General features: G+C 37.4%; 1 protein-coding gene across 2 annotated transcripts in view; it reads right to left on the reverse strand.

Annotated features, from left to right (window-relative positions):
• The window catches only part of rbfox1 (RNA binding fox-1 homolog 1), a 275,153-nt gene that overhangs the window by 136,843 nt on the left and 114,722 nt on the right, over positions 1–23,588 (reverse strand). The window lies entirely within an intron of this gene.

Consider the following 23,588-nt stretch of genomic DNA (forward strand, 5'->3'; position numbering starts at 1 on the left):
TACTTTGGTGTCAATCACGAGAGCTCTCATGATGTTTTTCAATGTTATAAATAAACATTCAAATGAGTCACAATTGGTAAAATAATTGTTCAAATTTAACATTTATTTATAATTTAGTCATTGGCCAGTGGAGGGTCTACATCCTCAAATGTTAATCTGCATCTGTGTACATTATGGACTGATCAATGGATGGACAGATGATCACTTTTTGTTTTTGTTGTCAAGTCAGGTTAAGTTTATTTGTATAGCCCTGAATCACTGCAGTCACAAAGGGATTCACAGGTGAAAAATAAGTCATATAGAACATCATAAATACACAACAGCATCCTCTGAACAAAGCTCCCACAATGGGAAGGAAAAACTTCAAAATCCCAACTGGGGAAAATAAGAAACCTTCAGAAAGGAGCGCAGGTGGGAGGAGACCCTTGCAGGCTCAACAGGTCTTGCTAGATGCTGAGTGTTAAAAATAACACATTGTGCCCTATTAGGCAGGAAGTGTCTAGTACAACGATGCCTTGACAGCAGGTGAGGCCATCGGGTAAGTTTGACCACAGTCTGGCCTAGTGAGTTCATCCTAATAAAAGTGCTGCAGAAGAAGTGGTCCATCTCAAAACCCGGATTGGTCAATCGGTGCAGGTCTGCATGACAGCGGTTTCAACTTAATGGGGGAGTCAACCCCAAAGGTTTCTTCACAATAACATTTTCTATTTGCCCTCAACTCATACAATCCCTTGGGAAAATTTGGACCCAACTCTGGCTTTTTGATGTATGATATCAAAGGAAAAGCATATGAAAAAAAAACACACACACACACACACACACTATGCTACACTGCCATCCCTTTTAAATGTTTTTAAACAGGAGGTCAAGAGGTACACCATATAGATGTCAAATTTAGCCCATGTCAGGCTCATTTACAGCCAATAAAATTTGGAAACAATGTCAATTTTGGACATATTGAAAACCTGATGTTTTATCATGCATTTCCCCCTATTTTTTTGCATTAATCTTTGCATTAACTCTAACCTAAAAAAAACACAGAGAGGGTGCTAGCAGACAACTTATGACATGTGCAAGACTTTAAATAACTTCAATTAGTGGCTTAGCCTTACTCCCATGATGCAAAGTTATTGCATTGCAGTGTGGGACTTGTAGTTGACAAAAGACTTTGAACCAATAACTAAATGTTGCAAAAAAGCTTGACGCAAAACATTATATCTGCATATTCCTGTCATGAAATCTGCGGCATTGAATAGTTGTTAACGATTTTTCTTTCTCACAAAATGAAAATTCTATGAAGCAAAACAGGAATATATATGCAAATATGTATACATATGTATGGATAAGGCTGATGCCACTGAAAGTTTTGAGGTTTGAGAGGGTTGGAAGTAAAACTATATTTATATCTGACAATGTTATGGCCCTTTCAAAATCAGCCGAAGTTGAGTGATAATAAGGCCAGGCTAGTGAAAAATCCCCAGATACCCAGGGGTTAAACACAGCATTCTGATTAAGCTTAACTTGGTGGAATATGAATTAAGCAGCAGAATCAATTCATTTCTTTTCATCACAGGGGGATGCCATTTTGCCACAAGCAGGCTCAGGCAATGATCACAGCTCACCTTTTTCCTGAGTTTGATCATGTGATAATCACAAACTGAGCCGTGATTGTCAGTTAGATGAATTCTGATCAACTGTGATGTCCTTAATAGCCAACAGCAAATGGCAAAATGGCTGTCCACTGAGATGGATAGAAAGGGATCAATTTTGCTGTTAAATGTATTTTGCCTAAATGCGATTTAAATATGAAAGTGGTTCCAAATATAACAATCATATTTTTGTAAAGAAAATGTTTGGGTTTACACCAATTAAAAACAAAGCTAAATTAAACAGACTTTTTCACATGCTGTAAATCAGAGAAGTTGCCTGAAGGCAAATAAATAAAGTGTTGAACTTCATACCACATGTATCACATCGGTGATAGGCCTCCAGACATAGGCCTTCAATGACCCTACACACACCAAAAAGGTGAATGTGCTTGACTCAGTAGAAAATGTGATGAGTAAAAAAAAAGACTAAACTCTCAGCTTTTTGTCATTCTAGGCTTTTTGCAATCACTTTCACATCACTGATGAGTAAGAAGTGAACACACACTATGTAACCACTACACTATCTGTGACTCAGATTCAAGTTCAACTCCAAAATCACTTTACAACAGTTTAACCGTTCAGCATCTTTGTTAATCTTACTATAATAGTATACAGTGAGTATTTAAAACAATAAATCAGATATATCTCACACGCCAGATATGCTTCTAAATTTACAAATTCCATCAGCTTTTGATAGTAGTGCAGGTAGTTGGTGCCGCTGTGAAAGTGGCGAAAAATACCTTTATACTGGTAAATAAACAGTCAGCCAGCCAGCCACAAGTTATGTCTGAGTGATTTGTATACTTTCCAAGTTTTTTGTGAAAATTTCCCATTGAAAAAGTCTTTCCGGTACAGTCGTGTATGCCTTCGGCTGGCTGGCTGGCATAATGCAACTAATCTCTTAACATCTGAACCAGTCAGAGGTTGCAAAAGTACATGTAAAACGCAGAGGATAGTGAGAAACGCAATTTCGATTCCTTTGTATGTTAAGCACATGTGAAGAAATTGACAATAAACTTGACTTTGACTTTGAAAGTGCTGATGGTTTCCAAGGCCTGTAGAGCAGAGGGCGTCAAAGTGGGTCCGCGGACCTCTAGGGGTCGGTGGCCTGACTACAGGGGGTCCGTGAAATAATTTGGGTTATGAATTAACATACATTTTAACATACATTTTAAAATATATATTTTGAGTAAAAGTAATCATTTTGAAATTTGTTAAAGAGACCCATGTAATCCATCAGTAATCAAAGACCTTGATTATTTAGTCACTAAATGTTTGGCAGCAACCTGTTTGAAATTCACCCAGTTTGTTATGAGGTGTGCAATTTGCAAATTTAATTTTGTAAATTTCAGCATGGTTGAAAATGAACTAATATACCTGTAAAATTTAATCCTGTTGGTGAATAAAAAGTGCACTTATGTTTGGTTGAAATTATCATTTTTTGTTTTGTTTTGTTCACAAACATTTGCAAATGGGGTCATTGGAAAATTTGCGGTCCCTGTTTCCTAAAAGTTTGATAACCCTTGCTGTAGAGGACCCCGAAGTTGGAAACTGAAATTGAACTGTCTTGATAAAAAGGCGGATGTGCTAACCACTGCTCCACTGAGCCGCCTTGTTATGCAAAGTTATATGCAGCTTGTTATGCAGCTCAGTGTTTTGATTTTATATATATATAATATATATATATATATATATATATATATATATATATATATATATATACACACACACACACACTATAGTCCCGTCTTTAGTGCAGAGAAAACTAGTGGTGCTCCAGCTTATTTTGCTGTAGATGGGGGGAAAAGTAGAAAAGTGCCCCTTTCTACGAAAGCCCATTTTCCCCCTGATTGCTCAATATTTTAAAAGGACCCTTTCTGTCATCAGTTCCCCAAAAGTGTCTTGACATCAGATGCATTTTGTTTAAGCTCCTGTGAGCTGATTTGCACGCACACAATTTCTTGCTTCGCCCCTCCGCCCTACTTCTCTTAACTCTGTCATGCAGCGGCGAGGGGAATGAGTGCAAAGCCAAAACGCTGCAGTAACACAGACGTGCAAGCATGTTTGTGCGATTTCTGACAATGGTACGAAATGAAACACTATCCAGTACTAGTACTAGTACTAGTTAACATCATTATGAAGTTGAAAATCGACCATTTAGCATCTAAATTTTAGCCTTTACAAGGAACACCATTTCATCATTGACATTTTAGAGTAAACTAAAAACTAAAGTAAAATATAACTAAGCAGTGAAGTAATGGGATTGCAATAATTCAGGATAAACGAGATGTGAGAATATGTCAAGCAAAATGGATTGCCTAAATCTCCTTTTTAACGCTACACCTAGTTAATTTAGCATGGGGGGTTTTCTCGTCACCCATTGACAGTTTTGTTTTCCACTTTGTATTAATTGTGGAAATAATATACATTCTTATCTTCAAACAGTGGAGTGCCAGTATGACATCGCAAGTAAAGTCAAAAGTCAGCCGAAGAAATGAACGGCGATCAAAAAAAACAAAAAACAAAAACAAAGTTACATATTTGTTTACCTCTCAGCTGATTAAGATCAAGAAGCCCATTATCAGGAGAAAGAACGTCCGGGAGGAACTTCAAAATAAAAGCCTGCCGAGGCCATTACTATCCTACACTATAATAGTAGTGATGGTAACCACATTAAAATGTGTATGGTTTTTGGTCTGTGCAATAAATTTATTTTGATGAGTTTCACATTGTGATTTGGTTTTGTTGGGTTAGGAAATGCATCATTAAATATGCTAGCAGCAGCAGTATCCTAGCACTTTTTTTTTAATCATGTGTACATATTTTAAAGGTTACATGTGAAACCTGTTAGTTGCTCACAAAGTATATGGGATTCATGTTATGTTTTTGTTTTGTTTTTTTAAGTCAAAGCAATATTTCTTTCTTTATTGTAATTGGACATTATTGACTAAAGGGAAATGTGTTTGTGTGGATAAGAAAGCTGCCAATGGCTTTACAGGCTTGGTTATAGGTTTATGTGCCTGTGTGGGTGCAAAATAAAGATGTGCCCAAAGGGTGGAGGTGGAAGAGAAAAAAAAGCGAGCTTGTCGACAGTTGAATGAATAGATGAAAGGTAGCTACTCGCCTGCAGTTATGCACTTGCAATATTATGCTTCATCTTATAATATACCCACATTTGCCTTTATAGCTCAGTCACTCTCATACATGTACATGCATTTCACCACTGAGCTATAAAACCATAAGAAACATATATTGAGAGTTGGAGATCAAGGACTGAATAAGCCAACAGCACCACATCATCTGCGTAAAGCAAAGATGCAATGCTGAGACCATCAAACGGCTGATGCCACTAAAAATTCTGTCCATGAAGCTAAAGAATAAAATCAGTGACAAAGGAAAGCCTTGGCTGTGTCCAATCTTCATTGGAAATGAATATGACTTACTGCCCGCATTGCAGCCCAAACTCTGGCATCGGTGGTACAGGGACCAAACAGCCCAGATCAGGAGGTTCGGCACCTCGTACGCCTTCTCCAAGCCCAGTAAACACATGTAGACTTATTTTGCAAACTCCCATGGACACTCAAAGATCCTGCTGAGGGTGCAGAGCTGGTCCACTGTTTCAGGGCCAGGCCCATTTCCTGTGCAAACTGTGTTAATGGTGACCTGTTTCCGACTCCTAAGGTGCTGAATGTGGACCAGACTTTCCTTGTAGGTGTCCGGAAGTCGTTTTCCATTGCCTTAGCAAACTCTTCCCACACGCGAGTCTTTGCCTCAGTGACTGCCAAAGCCAGACTGCATTTGGCCAGTTGATACCTGCCTCCCAGCCCGAACCCACAATCTAAACAGGGCCAGTAGGACTCCTTCTTAAACTGTATCACTTAATGTTCGCATTCACCAGCGGATTCAGGGATTGCCGCCATGACAGGCACTGAAAACCTCAGGGCCTCAACTTCAATCAGCTGCCTGCCAATGGAGGCTTGGAACATGGCCCACTCGTACGCAAAATTCTTCGCCTCCTCCAGGACATGAGAGAAATTCTGCAGGAGGTGGGAGTTGATAGTCCTTCCGACATGAGACTCTGCTAGACGTTCCCAGCAGACTCTCGAAATACGTTTGGGTTTGCCGGGTCTGACCGGCAATTTCTCCCACCATCGGATGAATTCAACACACCACCAGTTGACAGTTCTGCCCTATCTTCACTTGAGTGTCCAAAACATGTCCAAGTCCGATGACATGATGAAGTTGATCATCAAACTTTGGCCAAAGGTCTCCTGTTGCCAAATACACACATGGGCACCCTTATGTTTGAACATGGTGTTCATTATGGACAATCCATGACAAGCGCAGAAATCCAATAACAAAACGCAACTAGTTCAGATTAGGGGGGGGCATTTCTCCTAATAAAGCCCCTCCAGGTCTCTTACCGTCTTTGCCCGAGTGAGAATTGAAGTCTCCCAGCAGAACGAGTAGAACTTACAGGCGTAGTGTTCTCTCAATATTTGAGTTAGGCCGATTATACATATGAGAACCTTCCAAATCTTGAAATGTTGCTTTATCTGTTACAAACACAGGTTTTTAAAAATTCAAGTCTTTTTTATGTGTGCACAAAATACAGCAAATCTAAAATCACACCACTGCTTTCCCACTTTTCTGCAGAAATTTGAGAATCGAATGTGTGCTAAAAAATCAGTTTGTGTCATAGACCTGTTGGAGGCTCTGCGCTTTGCGGGAGGGCATCCCAGCCGTACTTTGAAAGTCAATCTTTTCTCCAGCAGTCCCAAGGTTCTAGTTCAAGGCACTTCTTCCCAAGCACAAGATCTTATTCCAGTTTTGCCGTAAGCAACAATTTATGCCAAAATATTTTCTATTAAAACCAACCCCGCTTTTTGTTTTTATATTTGTCTCTTTTGATTGAAATACACTTTCAAGGGTCAAACACAGCCAGCGGTAAAGTCAATCCTAAGGTTTCAAATGATTATTTCAGAAAGAAACGCTATGTTTCTCACTCATTTGCATGAAAATGCACGCAAAGGTCTACAAATGACCCCTCGTGGTTTCGCTTACGTCCTTCAGAGTGTTCCTTTTTATAGTCCTTGTACCAATATTGAACTGAAATCCTCTAATCAATCAATACATTGCGTTATATTAGCTCAGCCTGTAACTTAGGAATAGTGTCTTTACTTTTTCAACAGTTTGTTCTAAACTAAATTTCTGATGTAATACAGGCAAGCTCAAGCGTATTCATCCAAACAATAAAAACACAGCCTGTTCTGCAGCTATATAGGAATGGCACTGCAATTAGAGAAATGCACCCTGCCTCAAGTCAGTGACTCACTAGATTAGATGTGTCACATAAAATTGAGAGCACATACTTGCCAGCAGTGATTGACGTTTTGTTTGGACATGATTTTTTTTCTTTCTTAGGCTATTAACATAGAACTCAACTTCCGTAATGCAACGTGGTGTCATCGAGTTTTTGGGTCTTTCAACATTATACACACTCTTTAAGCCACCCCACTACAGTTGGCATTTTCTTGTCCCCGTGGACCTTCTTTCTGGATCCAAAGCCACCTTAATGCAGCTTCTGTGATGTTTTTGAGGGCTCTGCTCCTTAGCGTTCCAGTTATACCCAGTACACTGAGAGATTTGTGGAGCGAGGGGTCCATAAATCCCCAACAACCTACCTCAAAGGGTTTGCTACTCGCCTTCCAGCCCCGACAGTTGATGACGAGCTGTGCATATTTTATACTTTCCTTTTTTTGTTTTGCTTATTCTAACAAAGGAGATGTTTAAATGGAGCAGAATATGACTGGTTTCTTGCAGAGCTGACTCAACAAGCCGCCACTTTGAAAATAATTAGATCACTGATTTTTTTTTTTCTTAAATCTTCTTGGCATGCATGGAGGATAAGAGGGAATACTTTATCATAACCCCTTTGGACCTAAGTAGCATAGAGGAGAACATGAAACATGTGTGTGTACAAATGTTGCTCATTTCATGTTCTTGTTTTATGTTGGTCATTGTTTTGTCCTTTCATGTTCTGGATTTGTGTTTGTTTTGTTTGTAGTTCATTTTTTCTCATCCCCTGGTGTCAGTACAGTGGTACTTCTACTTATGAAAATAATTCATTCCAGAAGTAATTTTTTTTAATGTGAATTTATCGTATGTAGAGCGACTTTTTACATGTAAGTAGCCTAATCCATTCCAAGTCCCCAGGAATGTTCCTAAACCCTTTAAATTAATATTATTAAATTAATAAAATGCATCAGAAACTGTATCAATTACATATTAGAATTACATTAGTACGTAATAATCCAAATATATCATGTAAAAAAAAATATTTTAAAAAACGGTCCTTAACACTTTAACTAATCATAATTGTAGCAGTTGACAAAATGAAGGCAGTTCACTTATTTGCTTTGAGATAGTGGTGATGTGTTGGTGATGAGTGCAGAGAGAGACATCTTTTTAGGATGTTTAATTTGGACGTTTTTATTTTACATTTTCAGTGATCATTTACAAGTCCACAGGAGTAATACTATTTATTTTTTGGATTATCAGCATTTATTTTAGTTTGGGGTCGTGTGAAGTACTTCCTGTGCGATGTCTTTGCTAAATTGAGAACAACGCGCTAACAACTCTAATGATAGATGCGACAGCCCAAAGTGGTATGTTACTTATGTGTTTTTATCTGAAATTGTACAATGTTAGCCATAGCTGATGTCACTTTTATGTTTATTGGTTCTACAGTGTAAATTGTTGGTGGAAAGTGTGAATGAAACGATGAAAGATAAAAAGTGAAAGACCACAGTAAACATCAATGCAAAACACTATTGTCCCGTTTGTGGGCAAGCTGGCATGTAAGTAAAATATAAAAATACCACTGTTGCATAATACAAAATGTTTTTCTTTGAATTTGCCTAGCATTGAAATTTACCATAGTGAAAACAAGCCTGCAGCAAAAGTCTTGCTTGTTTTTTGCTTGACGCAAATTTTCCCCGCAGTCAGACGAAATTCTCCCATACTCTAGGTGGCAGTTAATGGAGTCTACAGCATAAATACAACACCACTCTATAACAAACGTAGAGAATACCAGTAGATTCAAATGATCTACATTCTTCCAAGCATTGTTAAACAGAGTCCTCATCTCTCCCTATGTTGCTTGTCAGGAGTTGTTTATGGTATTTAGGTCAGGGCAGTCCTTTAAAGCCAAATAATAAAGGTGTAACAGTAAACCTCTCAAAGGAATAGTGGTCCACCATGTTTTCCGCTGGTCCAGAAGTTATGCGTTGCAGAAAATCTGTTCCACTAAGAGTCTGCAGCGAGGTTACCGAAATAACATTATTTGACGTTGAAGACAGGATAAAAGTAATAAAGATGAAAGAGGGATGAAGCAAAGTAAAATATGTTATACAAGAAATTGATGTAAGTATGAAAATGAATGCTTATTGGGCAATTTCTTTATTTCTTTTTTTTTCAATGTGAGGTTTTTCAGATTCACAATCACATCTAAGGACAATTTAAAGAGTCCAATATACCTTCCATGCATGCTTTTGGAATATAGGAGGACCCGGAGTGTCCAGATAAAACCTGTGTGGGCATGGGGAGAACATGCAAACATCACAGACAAAGGCCTAGGCGAGCTAGAATTGAAGCTAAGACCTTTGAACTGGAAGGTAGTCATGGTAAACATTCCGCCACTACTGTGCCGCCCAAAATAAACACTGTTCATCAAAAATCTACATTTTGGGAAATTGACTTGTTCATGTGACATAAAGAAGAGTTAACGTATACGTGAATTAACGTAATCTACTGTATTTAGGTTATTAATCACTTTGTGTTGGCAAATTCTTAGCTAACAGAAATAGGCTGATTGAACAGCAATTTTGAGAACAATAATAGTTGAGTCTGATTCTCTAAATTCTGTTCACTGCACAGTATCTTCTTGTTTATTTTGGGGGTGCAGTGTTTGGGGGCTAATAGTGCACTTCCTTTTAGCCTGCTTTACAAAAAGAGGGCAGTCCATCGTTTTGTACTATTACTTAATTGAAGAAACGGACTGCCTTCCCACTCTAATTATAACCTGACAGGCTGACAGTGGGAAACCCTGAGATATGGTCACTTTTGCTCTGTACAGACAGCCAATTATGGAGGTAAATTGGAATAGCGTGGTTGAGATATTCACTGTGTCGCTACTGTGGCAAAACAGTTTCCTGAATCCCAATTGATTTTTTTTTCTGTTTTACTGTTTTCTCTCACAAGAGCGACTGGGTTGTTTAAAAGTTAAAAATATGGACATGACAGGAAACGTAGGCGCTTTGTGCACTATATATATATATATATATATATATATATATATATATATATATATATATATATATATATAGTGGCAGTCCGTGCATTTCGCACTTAGGCATTCAGTGATTGGACCCCTCATGCGCATACATACGCATATAAACAGGCTATTTTTCAGAGCATTTAAAGATCAATAAACCCACACCGGCAATTAAAACTTATCATTATATGTGCCAAAACTTATTTTATTAAAATATAAAACTTATTCAAAAATTATTTATCAGCAAAGTTTTATGAAGTCCACCAAGAGCAGGCAAGCTGTAACAAGATTGTATGCTAAATTACAAATGGCAAATTAACATAAGTGTCACGTCTGGGCATGGTGAGTTGAGAAAAGGAAGGAGACCCAAAAAAACTGCAGGACAACAGAGACTCAAAAAAGGAAGTTAACCAAGGAAATGAGGAAGGACCGAACCGGGAGCAAAACTGGACAAAGTACCACTAGACAGGAGGACCAAATCAAACTAACGAGAATGCAGACAATAAAGGCAGACGCAAGTGGAACAGGAACTTGAACAAAACCCCACAAACTCACAACAACCAAACTAAACCAAACATGACAATTGAATATGAATGACATAAAATGACAAAAACGTATTAACTCCCCCAAAACGGCTGTCCCCAAGATATTTCAGTACAATCCATTCTTCTTTTTATCCTCAGAAAGAGTTTCAGTTTGTAGTTTATCTTCATGATTCATTTATAATTATAAATCCTTTTGTATTGACATGGACGGCAATGCTAAAAGTCGCGTCGGTCCAATTTCCGTTTTGCTCTTCTTCAGCCGTTGTGTGTTGAAGAAGAGCAAAACGGAAATTGGACCGACGCGACTTTTAGCATTGGCGTCCGGGGGTCCATGAGTCTGGCTTCGATGTACGCTAACGCTAACGTTAGCTGGTTGAGCAGCGTATTTTTTTCTTTTTTTTTTTTTAAATAACTTTATTTAACTACAGTGGACCCCCGGGATACAGCGTACATGGCTTAGGTTTTTTTCATGTTACAATTTGGAATACTGAGTTCTTTCGTCCCCTCTTCACGGTATTTTTCCCGCATTGCGACAAAAACAGCTGTCATGACCCTAGGGGGTTGGCTGTATTTGTGTTGTTTTGTCTCATTTTTCTCGTTTTTAGGTAATTGTGGCACTTTGCCACACGTGCCAGCACAGGATACTGCTCTTCAACCGTAAATGAAACAGATCTGTGACGTCACTCAACTTGGTAAATAAAACATGACCAAAATCAAGGAGGAATCTATTGTTAGAATGTATCAAATACAGTGAAACCTCAAGATACAGTCGCTTCTGTAAAGTTTTTTTTTTTTTTCATATTTTTTTCTCGGGAGCACATTCAGGAGTTTACCACATAACACTTGAACAGGAGAAGGAAGCCCGAGATATGGCTACTGCGGCTGACACAAAGGAAATGTTGTCTTTGTATCAGAAAGTTTTCTTTGCTGTTTGCCCTTCTCCTCTGCCTCCCTCGAAAGGTAATGTATTGTAACATTTAATGTGGTCTTTTTGAAGGTTTTACTAGTCAGACGATCATAATGTGTCAAAAATCATGATACGAAAGCCACTCCACATCAAATTGCAATACATGTAATTGTGTCACTTCGTATTGCAATGTGTCGATATTATCGCCCAGCACTAATACAAGAGTAGTTGCGCATGTTTGTGTGTTCATTTGTACGTGCAGTTGTCGGCTCAAGGTTTTAATTGTTTACGGGGCTTTATCTCATCATCATGATATTTTTGTAGCTTAACTGTAAGGTTGACAGAAACAAACAAAAGCACTTGGATGCAAACAGAGGCTGAACAGGGAGGCAATGCTTGACAAAAGTTTAATAACAAAAGGAGCATGGTATACGTGAAAGAACACAAAGTATCAACTAAAAGAAAAGACCCGGCAGCAGGGAAACTATCCAAAGTACCAACAAAAGGTGCTACAATGTGGGGTAACGAGGTGCAAAGATGTAATGCCAATCGGGGTGAGGAGTCCTTGTCGCAGTCTTCAAAAAACAAACAGAATATAAATGGCAAAGTAGCAACAAAAGGTCTGGTACTCATACAAAGTCAGGAGGGTAAGATCTGGCTTAAGCGCACAGGAAAAGGCTCGGACAGCATCGTGGCCACAGCCGACGATATTCTGAAGTAGGACTACCAGGGGGAGACCCCAAGCTACACATAACAATAGCGGAGTAATTGACGATGGAAGTGGGCAACAGACTGGCGACTGTTTGACGGATCGATGAAGTAATTTCCAATTTTGGGTGTAAAAAAATGGCCCACGACAATGATGGAAGGAGGGTGGTGCACCGATGACTGACAGACCAGCAAAATAATCTAAAATGCCCACCTCTGGGGTTAAATTAACACTTTTGGGCAACTACAAGTATCCAATTAACTTTATATAACTGTTAATGTGGGAGGAAAAAAATGGTACTTGAATAAAACTCCAAAAGAATGGGAAAACTCCAAAAGGAGGTGCCAAAGCAGCATTTCCAAACCACAAGCTGAAGTGAAGCAGATGTGTGAAATACATGCTCAACAATGCTGTCAATATGTTTTCCGGAATACACATACAAAACTATAACTCCCCAAAACGCTGTTAAATCGTAATTACTGGTTTAACCCCACCGTGTTTTTTGCACTAGGTTACATTTCTTGATATGCATGTTTTATGTTTACACAGTCTGTCTACTCCTCAGTTTTATACATTTCAATATAATGTGATTTCACAGTAATTGTGTAGTCCATATACAAGTGAGATGCTGTGTATGTCGAGCCCGCGAGTGCGCATCTATTTGCGGGTATGTGGTCTTTTACCTTCCACGCATGGCAGAGCAAGGCAATTGAACACTGGCTGTGACAGTCATTCTGTGTCCTCACGGAGCTCAAATGTCAAGAAAAAAAAAAGATGGATCCTAAAGCTATGAAAAAAAAAGAAAAACGTGTTCAACTGACATTTGGTCAGCTTTCATTAGAAAAAAATAAAATTGTATGTTGGCATTCAGACAGTTAGATTAAGCATTGTGCATTAAAAGTGAGATTAAAAGTTTTCTGTAATACATGTCAATACAGAAATACACAAATTCATTTTCACAATGTGAACACTAATCAATAAATGAAGACTCTCATTACCTAACAGTGACAGCTTGTTAGCAAATTATTGTGTCTGTGTATTTAATGAGCAATCTATAATTTGGTGTATGTTTTTAAAAAATGCTCGATAACAACCAAACAACTTTCATTTGATATGAAATAATCCATTTTCATTTTTATCCTGAGTGGAAACTGCCACTGTTTCTCAAATGACTTACAAAATGTAAAATACAAGATATAATTTCTAAGCATCAGAAGCAAATTGCACTGGGTAGGTTTTTCCTGGACAGTATTGATAAGTTAAACAAAAATAAATCATTTACTTGACCTGAGTTCATGCAAAAGAAGAAAAGCGTGTGGATCAGTATTGGTAAACAGGTCACAGGGAAAGAAAAGAAAGAGACAACGGTATCAAGAGTCCACATTCCTGCCTCTTCCCTCACTCCACTGCAGGCCCATCTCTGCACCTGAATTACAACACGCGCACACACAAACTACGTATCATTCCCCTTGAGGTGAACTACCTACTATTGATTGAATCTGAGGAGGTGAGGAGAAGAGTACTGCTCAGAGCATAGGGAATAGACTACCCTCCATCAGCACTCATGATATGTGTATCCATATATATGTGCAACTACTGGATTCTCCTTGTGACTGCTGAAATCCTGTCATTTTACAGGCTTCATTGACTGAAGCACAGCGTGGAAACTCTTCAAGCTCACTAATAGGGCCGATAACAGGTGTTGTGCTGAATGAGACCTTCTGCTCCACGCGGCATGGGAAGATTTGAAATTGATTTGATTATTTTCAAATCCAATGTTATGCGTATAAGACATATTGCACGTTTGGTAGGCAAATGTCAGAAAATGTTTTTGGCTACCTGCATGAATCTGAAATTGTATTACTTAAAAGCAAAACCAGATTTTCATTTTGATACAAAATGTATGTTATGAGGCGGCTTATATATATATATATATATATATATATATATATATATATATATATATATATATATATATATATATATATATATATATATATATATATATATATATATATATATACACACACACAAAACATGGTTATCGAAGTTACAATTTAAAGAGACAGAGGTTTGACTATCAAATTTTCGCCACCAAAAAGTAGTATTATAAAGTATTTCCCCCTCATCAAAAGAATACCATATCAACAGTGAAGCAACAACAACAACAATAATAATAATAATAATAATAATAATAATAATAATAATAATAATAATAATAACAAATGTTGGAAATAGTCAACTAGAAAAGCTGCAATACATTGTATGTGGGATAAATCAAGAAGACTAAGTGGTGTGTGCTGACTCCAATGGAACGTTTTTGTTTTTTTTAATGAATTTGAATGTAATGGATTTCCTAGTAATTATAACAGCCGCATCACATTATAAGAGAGTGAGCACATGTGTTCCACCACGTTATCCCAGTTTTCCTGCTTGCTTCCCCTTTAAAAAAACATCTATTTATTTATTTATTTATTTATTTATTTATTTATTTATTTATTTATTTATTTATTTATTTAATAAATGAGCAACATGTTGTTCACATTGGGCAAAAAAATCCAACTAAAAATATATGTAATGGTGAACATAAATGGAATTGAGTGTTTTCATTTGAAAATATAAGATTATGAAATTTATAGCAGTTTCCATGAAGACAGGTGGCGACAAAGTATTTACCATTACCATGACAATTGGGGGATTGCACTACTGATGGCTGCATGTTGAGTCCCAAGCAGGGCTGCGCGATAATATTGATATATTACGAAACGAAGTGACGTAATATGCGAATTGCAATACGACGTTCAGTTTCCAATATATCGCGTATCTGCGTTGAAACGCTTTAGTTTGGTAATATTTCATTTTTTTTTTAATCAATTTGTTCCAGAGTGGCTTTCCTATCATGATTTTTGTCATATTATGAATTATGTTTTACATGTAAATAATTCCAAGTGCTTAAAAAACACAACATTAAATGTTACATTGCCTTTCGAGTGAGGCCTCGTTCCAAAGCAAAAGTGGCAGCAGAGAAGGAGGGCAAACATTTCCTATCTTATCCTTATGCCGAAAGCCAACAAGGAATGGTTCCCACTTCACCCCAAACTCTAAAGAGGGCAAGTGATACATTAAATGGATGGATTTAAAATAATAATAATAACCTCCAACTATTCCGTATTTCATAGCCATTTTCAATAGGTAAGAGAAGACAAATCAAAATAATATTTTGCAGGAAGGAAAGCTATATGGCATCAATTGAAATTCATATAAAAACTTGTAATGTTAATCATTTAAAATGTTATAAGTAAACTGTTGTACCTATGAAATGAATCATGTTTGTAAGTAGTTGTGACGCTTTGCGGCACCGGAGATAACGGGTGTGCATGGACCCAACAGAGACTGAACACAAAGTAACAAATGAGGAGGAAATTTAATAACAAAAGGAGCACGTAACACGCGAACGGAAATAGAGAATAAATAAAATTAAAACCCGACAGGGGCGGAACCAACAGGATGGCGACGTCGAAAAAAGTGTCAAAAAACAAGTTACAATAATCCGATGCCGCCGCCCTGCTCCGGCTGCGCTAAATAGGTGATGGAATTGAGAACAGGTGCGCAGCCGGTGGTTCCAACCCTTACTTGCTTAGGCCTGTCCTACAATAAGACAAAGCCCCACAAGGGGGAGACGTGGCAGGTCATGACAGTAGTAATATAGCAAGCAGTAACAAACTTTCTGTTGAAAGCATTCTTCCAAAGACCTCAAAACACCTTGGACTTATGAATAAGAAAATAAGAGTACATAAATATGAAAAAAAAAGAGTTTTAATACATATTCAACGTATGTAATACCCTAGAAAAAACATGAATCGGTAACTCAGTACGTTCACACCTAGCCAAACTGTGGAACAATGACTGACTGTTGTGTGTTCGCCAAGCTAGAGTTGCAGCCATTAATGAACGTCAGACAGTCTTGCTCCCTGAAGTCTGTTTTTTCTCTTTAAGTTCTGCTGCAGCTGCTGCGTATAGCATGCCTAGACAGGCAGTGTTGGATAATTGACAGCCAAAGTGAATCAGTGTTTTCTATCCACATAGAAGTGGTGAATGTACACTAAAGTAACATTACACCAAATTATCATTTCACTGACTTATAAACTATACCTATGATGTTAATAAATGTGTGTGTATGTAAAGTGACTAAAACTAATGTGACCTCACATGTACTATACAAGGTTTGTGACAAAAATCGATTCAAATAAGAATCAGATTCTCATTTATTGCGATTTAAATTTATTTAAAACGGATATAGATAAAAATATATCGATACGCTTCCTGTTGGTTCCGTACTACGTTGTAGCCGCGCTGTGCCATGACGTCACCTCACAGCCCATTCTGGAAAGTCAAGGCTGCATGGCAGGATGTACAAAAACAAACATTGGAGAACATTCAATTGCCCTGTCCTCATTTAAAGCAGTCTTATTATATTTTGCGGCCACAAATGTAAATTTAATCTTTCGCTCAGCTATTAACGAATGGAGTTGGACTGTCACGGATCTGCTGACTGTTAAAGCATGAAAAGTGGCTTGTCCCAATCACACTGATAAATATTTCTGTTGTTTTCCCCAACAACAACGACACCACAACTATCATCTCTCTCTCTCTCTCTCTCTCTCTCTCTCTCTCTCTCTCTCTCTCTCTCTCTCTCTGTCTCTCTCTCGCACGGGTGAATTAAATGAGCTAAGCATTAAAAAATATTCTTACAGAAGAGAAAGTAAATGGTCTATAATCAACACAACACAAAACTTCACCATGTCAACATTTTTTTTTTTTAAACTTGTTAGAATTTAAAATAATGCATGGAAACTAATGTGCATATGCATATTATTCAAATACATGTAAATGAATGAACATTCTGTCTATACTGTACTAAATAAAGTTACAATTGTGACTGATAATGCTCCTGATATGGTCAGCGATTAAGGAAACTAACACGTTTCATGTTTTGCCCATAACACTCAAAATGTACGGACAAATATTAATATTTTTCATTTGGGCAAGAGTTTTTCAGGTCATATTTTGGTACTGCTATAATCTGTGAATTGACAATATATCTTGTTCTACCTTTTCAATTGTTTCCATCGTATTTTATAGTAAAGAAGCTACAAAATTTAGAGGTAGTTTCAAAGAAGAGCAGTTGTCTACATGCTATTTTTGTGGAAAAAGGCATGTTCCTGACAAGTCAAAACTCAATAAATAAATTTAAAAAAAAGAAAAAGAAAAAAAAGAAGATTAACTTTATTGTCTTGGGCAAAGGGCATTAGACAACAGCAGTGTTTAAAACAGACATACTGTACATGTAAAATAGATATACAGTTTAAAAACACATCAGCATAGCAGCATGGGAAAATCAGTGCAGGGGATAGGACACTTGGCATGTTTGTGGCAATTGCTATGATAAAGTCAGTCTTGTATACTGCACATGTATATATATATTATATATATACTATATATAATATAATATAATATAATATATATATACTATATATATATATATATACTATATATAATATATATATATTGCACATGTATAGCTTGAAGCAGAATTATTTTTTTATTTTAATCAAATCGAAAATTGATTCGGAATCATCAGAAAATCCAGATCTTGAGACAATAAACGATTCCCACCCCTATACAATGTGTAATATATACAAACTGTAAATTTAAGAGTCTTATTATCTCACACAGACTTCTTATTTGATCTAGAAGGGCTTTATAAAAATTCACCATTCTGTTCTTGTTTTCTCTGTTTAGCATTGCAGAATATTTACTGTATTTACTCTTGAGTATAAAGCCACTTGTGCTCTGAGGTGTGCAGACCCAGTTCAATTAACGGAGCCCAGTTTAAACATGGTGACGCGGCATTGAGCTGTTGAGCTACATGCAATCCCCCCCCCTTATTTTTGGTTAAAAAATATGCTTCTCTTCCACACAAACATGCACACGTATACACACACACGCACGCACGCACATGCACACTCACGCACACACACACAGCATTGATGTCTTGTCTAAGGCTTTTTTAAAATATTTCTTTCCGCAATCTTCTTCTTGCACTGTACGTAATTTTAGTAACCAACATTTCACTTTATTAGTTTAGCTATTTATGCTAATGAATGCACTTTTCATTATTAAAACCTCAACGATTTACCTTGTGGATGAAATGTACGAAATGTACTATATAATACAATTCCTTGCCTTAACAATTATCGAGAATTATGGTCTTCAGAGGTGGTCCATATTCAACAGACACCCGTTTTGCTGATGGACCCCCAAATGACAAGAAACATTTTACAAACATTTTTGTCCAGCATGCATGCATGCATGTATGTGTGTGTGTGTGTGTGTGTGTGTATGTATGTATGTATGTATGTATGTATGTATGCGTGTGTGTGCGTGTGTGTGTGTGTGTGCGTGCGTGCGTGCGTGCGTGCGTGCATGTATGTATGTATGTATGTATGTATGTATGTATGGATGGATGGATGGGTGTATGGATGTATGTGTGAATGCATGTATGCACCCTGTGGGGTGTTTTTTTCTGTACCGAGGGCAATTTCTTTGACATGCACCCAGTGCATCAGACATTTTGTGTAAGGCTCTGGTTAGGCAGTATTCAAAGTCATGGATGGAGGGCAAAAGCATCCCAATGATCTTATCCAGCTCGTTACACTTTTCATTAACTCGACTTCCATTCAGAGGCCTTGTAGGTCCAATGCCAGGTAGAGATGCTGCTGGGAAGCAGACTTTCAATGATGCGCTCCTGATAAGATGGGGGTTCTCCTCATTAAGCATAGGAAGGGCAGATGCTATAGTGTCTTATACAGGTATGGAGATCTAGGTTAGTTCACTGGCGAGCTGCACGCTCAGAAATTTAATGTTATTGCTGACTTTGACCACAGAAAGTGACACGTGATTAGGTCGAGGCTTGCTCAAATCAACAATAATCTCATTTGCCATGTCAACAGTGAAGATCAGATTGTCTGTCTTACTTCTTTATACCAGGTGTTTCATCACATCCCTGTAGGCCAGTTTGTTGGCATCTTTGATGAGGTGTACAACAGTTGTGTTGGAGTGGAGTTTCATCTCGGACAACAGTCACAGGTCATTTGGGTAAACAGCTGGGTGCCCATGACACAGCCATGTGGGGAGCTGATGTTCGGGATGATGGCACTGGAGATGTTTGTTGTTGTTGTTCAAGTACATATTGAACGATTACGAATATTAACAACACAGTTATTTTGACCAACAAAAAAATGCTTATATAAGGGAATCATGCTCACGCAGCCAAAAAGAAGATCCGAGATGATACAGAAAATTTACAGTACAAACAAAGCAATGTAACCATGCCATTAGAATGGTCAAAATTTGGGATGAATCTAATATACAAATGTTATATTATATACCATATAATATATTATAACAATGCATTATATATCATCTTCTATCAAAATATGCTGATGCTAGCAGGTTAGCAATTACAATTAGCATTAACGCACCGATGATTACCTTTTAGGGTAAACAAACAACTGCCATTTACTTCACACCTGCGTTACCTACATCCTGAGTGTGGGTTCACAAAAGTAATGTAATGACTGTAATGCATTAGATTTTATTGTAACGCGATAGAGTAATGCATTACACACACATAAATAAAATTGTAATATTTTACTCGGTACACATGAGAGTAGCTCAATGCATTACAATTGCATTACAATTACATTATCTGAAAGTGGTAGGGTTTTTTTCCCCCCGAATTTGCCAAAACACCAGAGATTGGAGGAGGAAAGTAAATATATTATATTCTATTCCTGTTATTAGTATCTACAACAGCAGAGATGAGTGTGGCAGCAGGAGACAACAGGATAAATAGGGACAAAACGTGCACAAGATGGACATACGCCCATTACTATCAGTTTTTCAGAGATAAAGACAAGAAGAATAGAATGGTTAGGTGCACTTTGTGCGCGACACCTAAAGAACTGTCCACTTTGCCAAATAGCACCAGTAATTTGACAAACCATTTAGAGCGGAGCCATAGTAACATGAAGTTATTGAAAAGAAAACATGAGGAGGACTGAGAGAGGGGAGAAAACAATGCAGGCAAAATTATTGTTCTCTTACTCAGGCATGCCACTTCGACTTCAAGCGTTTAGGAGGTTCATAGTGAGCAGAAAATATGCTGCTGCTTTCCACAGCGGATTTGCCAGCATTTCGAAAACTTGTCAGCAAGACCCCTGTTGCAACTAATGATAAGATAAGCTAACACGCATTTTCCATGTACAATTGCTATAGTCTATAAATAGTTGTGGTCAATGTGTATTAACATGAAGCATACAAAAATTCATGTTAAACAGTTCCTTAATTACAATAATGATGATGTAGGCTAGCTGCAAGCGTTAACCCCACCAAAAGCTGTCCCTAAGTCTGTCCCTAACCTAGACCACTGAATTAGAATTCAAATTTTAACATAGTGGAAGGTACTTCGAAAGTAAAAAGTAAAGATTAAAGAATGCATTACAGTTTTGAAGTAACTTGCCCAACATTGCGTATTATACATACGTTATACACAGTAAATGTATACAGCCTCACAGTTAAAGGGACCCAAGTTCAAATCCAACTCACTCCAGCCTTTCTGTATGGACTTTGCATGTTCTCCCTAAGCCCTGTACTCTCTCTGGTTACTCCGGCTTCCTCCCACACTCCAAAAACATGCACGGCATGTGTATTGGAGCTACTAAATTGTTCCTAGGTGTGATTGGGTGCATGAATGGTTGTTCGTCCCGGTGTGCCCTGCAATTGGCTGGCAACCAGTTCAGGGTGTCCCCCGTCTACTGCCCCATTTCAGCTGGGATAGGCATGAGCAAGCCATCAACCAGTTTGAGGAAAAGTGACTATAGAATATGGATGGATTGATATATACTGTATGTAATAGTGTGCTTAAAATTAGTTAGAAAATACCTTCCTCTTCTTCTTCTTGGTCTTCTCTTCCCTATTTTTTTTTCTTGACAAGCAAAAACTGGGCATGGTTTATGATTTTATGTAAAACATCCGAAAATTTAAGGAGAAATATATAAGATTGTTTTCTACTGATATTTTAAACAACATTGTCTCACGCTACTATTTTATTACTGTTGTAGTTCATGTCACATTTGCATAATAATGCAGCGGCTATAACTGCTCTTCCAGATATTTCCTATATCGTCACAAATCAATATCAACAAATGCAAGTCATCCCTCTAGTGTATGTCACAACTAAATCTTTTTGACATTTTTATGAAGCACCGCCCCACATCACAAGCAGCTGCTCTCAAATTGAATATTGATTCTAATGATCTCTTCTTTGGAGCTGCAACCGCTTGAATCTCAATAAAGCTGGGAGAAATCCAGCCCACTCACTTTGCGCCCCAAAAACATGCATGCAGACCTCTTGGGAAATTCTGTGGTAATCTGGTGGATTTGTTGAGTTCTTCACTCATGAAACAGAGTCCTATAGTATGAATATTTTGCTTGATAGTCATTTCGAGTCAGCGAACAATTTTATGTTGGAACTGAAATCGTGATATGATATTCCATCCAGGTCTTTTTCTTAGCTGCTAATTCTCATCAGGGTCAAAGGCATTCTTGAGCCTAGCTGCTTTCAGGTAGTAGTAGGTGGGCTACACCCTGAACTTGTTGCCAGTCAATCGCAGGCCGCACAGAGACAATAAATAAATAAATAAATAAATAAATAAATAACCCACCTTGGGCCAATTTTGAGGAATGTGAGAGGAAACTGGAGAAGCCAGAGAAAACCCACACAGGCACGGGGAGGACATGCAGACAGGAAGGCCAGACCTGGAATCAAACCTGCAACCTCTGCACGTGAGGCAGATTGACTAACTATTCTCCTATCGTTTCCCCAAGCTATGGGATATTGCTTGTACTAAATAAAATACAGTACATTATATACAAAAAGAAAAACACTTGAGTAGCTAGTCTCCATTTAGATAACTGACTTTCAGGTATAACGCACTAATGTTTGTTTACATTTGAAAAATGAATATTTCGATTTGGTATAACTGTTCATGAAGGTATATTGCGTTGACTTATTTGTTGTTATTTCACATGCATTTGAATACATTCTGTACAATACAGTAAATGTGCAAGTTCCTTATAATATACAGTGTATCTCTTCAATAACAGATGATTTGATAAAAAAATCTTGGGTTTCGGTAGACAAATATAGACTTGTCTATTTGGGGAAGTGAACAGAAAGGGTCATAATGTCATCAAATATGAATATATTTTTACTTTCAACCCTCAGCCCTCAATTCAGTGGCATTAGCCCTATCCATACATATCCGTACATTTTTATTTTTGACAGGACCCTACATCCTCTTTAATTACAAAACAAATTGTAAAAATGTGATAATAGCAAAAGTAACTATGCTGTACAGTATATTTATATATTTATGAAATTGAAATAAGACTACAGTGGGCCCCCGTGTTACGACATTAGTTTGTTATGCGGTTGGGGTCGTAAGGCGAATTTGCCATACGACGGGCAATCCAAACCTATGTTAAGTAGCTAATGCGTTTAGAATCCCAGGTAAAAACATCAAAATTGTACATACATATTAAAAATTGGTAACAAAATAGTACAGTAAGTGCTATGTTTATATAATACACATGTATAACATCAGAAAACATAAATAAAAAATATAGAAAAGATTTGTTGACCTTTGAGTGCCACTTGTTATGCCCATACTCCCTAATAAGGATTATTTCCATCATCGTTTCCATATAAATCATTTTCTTACTTCTCTCTTTAACATCAGTAGCAATCTTGGGACCCATGGCTAACTCTTTCAACTTTGAATTAAGCAGTAAAACGCACTATAAATACGGTTTTGTAACCACTTTGAAACGAACAAAGCTTTACCGTTCCAACAAGTGAAGCAGACTAAGAGCAGACCGGACGGCAACTGAAAATAATTTTAATTACCTAAAAACGCCTGTAGATGGAGACAAAATACAGCCAAACCCCAAGAGTCATGACAGTTGCAAAACTGAGAAAATGTCTTAAAATTGGGATGAAAAAACTCAACATGAAAATAACGTAAATCAGGGACGTGTTAACACGGAGGTCCACTGTAATATGATTTTTTACATTATCTCCAGGCTAAGCCAATAAATAAAGTAATAAGTTGGGCTGTCAACACAAAAGTTTCTGTATGCCGTTCATGAGTTGCCATTGACAGGATCAATGCAAAAATTGGGGGAAATGCGTGATAAATATATATATATATATATATATATATATATATATATATATATATATATATATATATATATATATATATATATATATATATTTAGCTAGTGTTGAAAATATCCATCCATCCATCTATTTTCT

The sequence above is a fragment of the Hippichthys cyanospilos genome, chromosome 16 (assembly GCF_059441005.1).
Source record: "Hippichthys cyanospilos isolate Australia breed blue-spotted pipefish chromosome 16, RoL_Hcya_1.0, whole genome shotgun sequence".
NCBI lineage: Eukaryota > Metazoa > Chordata > Actinopteri > Syngnathiformes > Syngnathidae > Hippichthys > Hippichthys cyanospilos.